This window comes from Hordeum vulgare, chromosome 7H (genome assembly GCF_904849725.1).
Source record: "Hordeum vulgare subsp. vulgare chromosome 7H, MorexV3_pseudomolecules_assembly, whole genome shotgun sequence".
Classification (NCBI taxonomy): Eukaryota; Viridiplantae; Streptophyta; class Magnoliopsida; order Poales; family Poaceae; genus Hordeum; species Hordeum vulgare.
The window spans coordinates 22,539,115-22,544,331 of NC_058524.1; positions in this window are offsets into that span (position 1 = coordinate 22,539,115).

A 5,217-nucleotide genomic window follows, 5' to 3' on the forward strand; every position below is an offset into this window, starting at 1 on the left:
CAGGTTCTAGATAACTTGAAGTTAACTTAATTAAAACATGCCAACTGTGTGCGTAACCGTGACTGTCTCTTTTGTGAGTTCTTACTCCGATCGAGGACACGGTGGGGTAATGTCTGACGTAGGTAGGTGTTCAGGATCATTCATTTGATCATCAGTAGTTCACGTCCATCATGCGTAGATCTTCCCCCTCTTATTCTTGTACTCGTAAGTTTAGCCACCAAATATATGCTTAGCCGCTGCTGCAACCTCACCACTTAACCATACCTCACCCATTAAGCTTTGCTAGTCTTGATACCTTTGGAAATGAGATTGCTGAGTCCCCTGTGGCTCACAGATTACTACAACACCAGTTGCAGGTACAGGTAAAGGATACTTCACGCGAGCGCGTTGATTGTTCATTTGGAGTTGCTTCTTCTTCTTCTTCTTCTTCATCGATCTAGGATGGGTTCCAGGTCGGCAACCTGGGATAGCAAGGATGGACGTCGTTCTTATTTTTCTCGTTTGTTTTCGTCCGTAGTCGGACCCTACTCTTACTCTTGATGATTATGTAATGTACTGATGTGACTCTGATGTAACTTGTGGCGAGTGTAAGCCAACTCTATATATATCTCTTCTCTTCAGTACATGTACTTGTGACGATATCCATTCTTGCGACACGACGAGATGCGCTTCTATCCCTGACGAGGCCCTCGTGCCAAATTGAGGATAGGGTCGCATCTTGGGCGTGACAAGTTGGTATGAGAGCCGTACCGACCTAGGAGCCACCTTGATTGATCGAACTTGGCCGAGTCGAGTCTATTGAAAAACTGCTTTGAGTCTAGTTATATATCGGAGAGTAGGATTCTTTTTTCTCCTCTTCTATGCTCTGGTGAGGAATCTTGACGTAATAATTTAATTCTACTCCTCTTCTCACTCAAAATTTTTTTAGGATCACGGGGATATTATTGGAATCTATATGATGCCGATGTGACGGAGTTCTGTCTTGGTGCATCCTATCTGCTTTAAGTCTCAGGGGAGTTGAGCTCCAGAGGATTCTCGAGCACATCGTCATCATTCAGATATCTTAGTATCTCAGTACGAAGGATGTTCGTAATTGCTTCAATACTAGTAGTGGCGAGATAACCCTGATGTCCCCAGTACTGGTGCAGATTGTTCAGGAGTACTGCCGTACTTTGTATCGTTGTGATCACGAGGGTCTGTTGTAGATGAAGGTCCGAGATTCTGGTTGTGTGTTGACGGATGTGATACAAGTGACGGGTTAGTATAGGTGTTGTGTGAATCTTACTCCTTGTATCCGTGTACCAGATTGCATGACCAGATATTTCGGGAATTCTTAGGTGGGAATTCAAGTAGTTGCTTATAGGACAATCTTCCAACAAATGCATGATGTTAGGTTGGGGTTCGACATCTAGTGGATTCGTTTGTTCACAGTCGACTTACAGCGGTACACGTTGTGTCTTAAAGAGTCCTTGTAGCTTGCTACGACTCGGGGACGCTTTGCATGTCGGGTGCACTACCTTGCACTTGATGGCTACTGTAAAATTGAGCCCGTGCGATCCTGTCCACGAAAATATCGGACGAAATCTTTCTCATGAGTTTGTTCTGGCTTGTTTCATAAGCCTCACCCTTTGTTTTGTTGGAATGTGGTATTTTGAGTTGCTTCGATGTCAAGTGGTGATTTCAGATCTTTCCTAAGAGGTGTTCTCATATTTTTATGTGAGAATGCAAATTCTTTTGTTCGTTCAATTGTCATGTCAATTCTTGTCAACCGGATTCGTCATGTTAATTCTTTTCCAACCGGTGTGTTTCTCTTCAAGTGAATTCCATCCTCTCCTATTTTGCAAGATCGTTCTCTCATTTCATCCGGAGTTCGTCTCTTCTGTCCCAAGTCGTCTTTGTTTTTCCCCGCCCTCCCGCCCTTTTTCTTCGGTGATTGGATTTCATCCAAGCGCATTCATTTCATTGTGCTTCCGCTATCTCTTCTTCCTTTCGTAGCCGGTGATTCATTGTGAAGATTCTCAGGAGATTCGTGTCATATTTGTTCGTTCTGGTCATCTTTTCCGGTGAATTTAATTTAATTATCCGTGTTCATTGTATCCTATTCATCCTTATAATTTTTCCCATGTGGGAAATTCTCATCACTCTTCTTATTGTCATTTCTCTCTATTTTATCCAGTGTGCTGAAGTTTTCTCATAGGTTCTTATTTCCAATCCTTTTAATTATTTTGAGGTGCTATCCTCATCTAGTTTTCTTCATACCGGTGCAATATCTTCCGTTCTAGTAATCCTTTCAACGGTGGTTTCTTCGAGTGGGCCCATAACCCACAGGTTCTTTCCCAGGATCTTATCTAGCTCTTGTTATTTTCCGGAGATCTCTAAATCTTTTCAACTATGACGTAAGTATGAATTTCATCGGTCATATTCTTTCTCCAAGTTCAATTTGAATTTATTTTTGTCTTTGGATCAACCTTTCATTCCTCATTATTCCAAGGTGTCTCAGTTAATTCTTGATGTTGTTTCTCGTCATCATTATCAATCTTGCTCCATTCTTGTGAAGATTGTCATCTCAGCTTCGTGTTTTCTTCTCAATTGTTTCTATCGTGAGTAATCCCTTTCGTTCTATCCGGTGCATTTCGGAGTTGTTTTTATTTCTCGTTCCTCCGAAGGCCATCATTTTAGAAGATTCTTCGTTCTCAGCTTTCAACTTTCGTTCTCTAATTCTTCTCAATTGTTGTCTCTTCGTTCGTCTCTCAATTATTCCGATGCCTTGTTCTAGATTTTTCTCTCAGGTGGCTCATGATCTCTTCATTCTCGTGTATCTCCATTCATTCATGGTTGCCTCGTTCATTTCAATTCTCACCGGTGTTTCTTGCAACATTTCTTCTAGTTTGTGCTCATATATCTCTCCTAAACCATTTATAGAAGAATAAGTGGTATGCTAAATCCGTTGATTGTCATCAGTTTAACTTGATGAAGGATAAGCTTAACATAATTCCTATTCTTGTTCATAGTATTTTGAATTCTTCTTCCGGAGTGGCTCATGACGTCAATTCTTTTCTCAAGTGTTCTTTTCTTTTCTTTTCCGGAGTTCCAAGTTTTATCAACTATCTCTTTGTGTAGCTTCATCTAAATCTTGGCAGGTCGTAATCATATTCTTTTCTACCTTCATATCTTTGCATCGTTCATTTGTATACGGAGGTCCTTCTTGGTGGTTCATCAAGGATGTGATTCATTCTCATGTGTTCTTCAAGATTCTTGTTGGAGAACCTCAAGTATCCTTTCTCTTGCATTTATATATGCAATTGTTCTTCCTTTATCCTTTGCCGTGGTATTATAGCATTCTTGTTAGTGTAGGAGCCTCGAAGAGATTTCCTTTCAAGAATGAGATAATTAAACCCACCAATTCTATGATCATGAGATATTTTCAACCCATGATTTCTTCATTGAGCTATTTGTTGGGGAACGTCGCATGGGAAACAAAAATTTTCCTACGCGCACGAAGACCTATCATGGTGATGTCCATCTACGAGAGGGGATGTGTGATCTACGTACCCTTGTAGACCGTACAAAAGAAGCGTTAGTGAATGCGGTTGATGTAGTGGAACATCCTCACGTCCCTCGATCCGCCCCGCGAACCGTCCCGCGATCAGTCCCACGATCTAGTGCCGAACGGACGGCACCTCCGCGTTCAGCACACGTACAGCTCGACGATGATCTCGGCCTTCTTGATCCAGCAAGAGAGACGGAGAGGTAGAAGAGTTCTCCGGCAGCGTGATGGCGCTCCGGAGGTTGGTGATGATCTTGTCTCACCAGGGCTCCGCCCAAGCTCCGCAGAAACGCGATCTAGAGGAAAAACCGTGGAGGTATGTGGTCGGGCTGCCGTGGAAAAGTCGTCTCAAATCAGCCCTAAAACCTCCGTATATATAGGTGGGAGAGGGGGGCCTTGCCTTGGGGCTGAAGGAGCCCCAAGGGGGTCGGCCGAGCCAAGGGGGGAAGGTCTCCCCCCCCCAAATCGAGTCCAACTTGGTTTGGTGGGTGGAGTCCTTCTTTCCTTTCCCACCTCCTCCTTTTTTTTCTTTTCTCTTTGATTTTCTTCCTATGGCGCATAGGGCCTTCTTGAGCTGTCCCACCAGCCCACTAAGGGCTGTTGTGCCACCCCCAAGGCCTATGGGCTTCCCCGGGGTGGGTTGCCCCCCCCCCCCGTTGAACTCCCGGAACCCATTCGTCATTCCCGGTAACTCTGAAAACCTTCTGGTAATCAAATGAGGTCATCCTATATATCAATCTTCATTTCCGGACCATTCCGGAAACCCTCATGACGTCCGTGATCTCATCCGGGACTCCGAATAACATTCGGTAACCAACCATATAACTCAAATACGCATAAAACAACGTCGAACCTTAAGTGTGCAGACCCTGCGGGTTCGAGAACTATGTAGACATGACCCGAGAGGCTCCTCGGTCAATATCCAATAGCGGGACCTGGATGCCCATATTGGATCCTACATATTCTACGAAGATCTTATCGTTTGAACCTCAGTGCCAAGGATTCATATAATCCCGTATGTCATTCCCTTTGTCCTTCGGTATGTTACTTGCCCGAGATTCGAGCGTCAGTATCCGCATACCTATTTCAATCTCGTTTACCGGCAAGTCTCTTTACTCGTTCCGTAATACAAGATCCCGCAACTTACACTAAGTCACATTGCTTGCAAGGCTTGTGTGTGATGTTGTATTACCGAGTGGGCCCCGAGATACCTCTCCGTCACACGGAGTGACAAATCCCAGTCTTGATCCATACTAACTCAACGAACACCTTCGGAGATACCTGTAGAGCATCTTTATAGTCACCCAGTTACGTTGCGATGTTTGATACACACAAAGTATTCCTCCGGTGTTAGTGAGTTATATGATCTCATGGTCATAGGAACAAATACTTGACACGCAGAAAACAGTAGCAACAAAATGACACGATCAACATGCTACGTCTATTAGTTTGGGTCTAGTCCATCACGTGATTCTCCTAATGACGTGATCCAGTTATCAAGCAACAACACCTTGTTCATAATCAGAAGACACTGACTATCTTTGATCAACTGGCTAGCCAACTAGAGGCTTGCTAGGGACAGTGTTTTGTCTATGTATCCACACATGTAAATGAGTCTTCATTCAATACAATTATAGCATGGATAATAAACGATTATCTTGATACAGGAA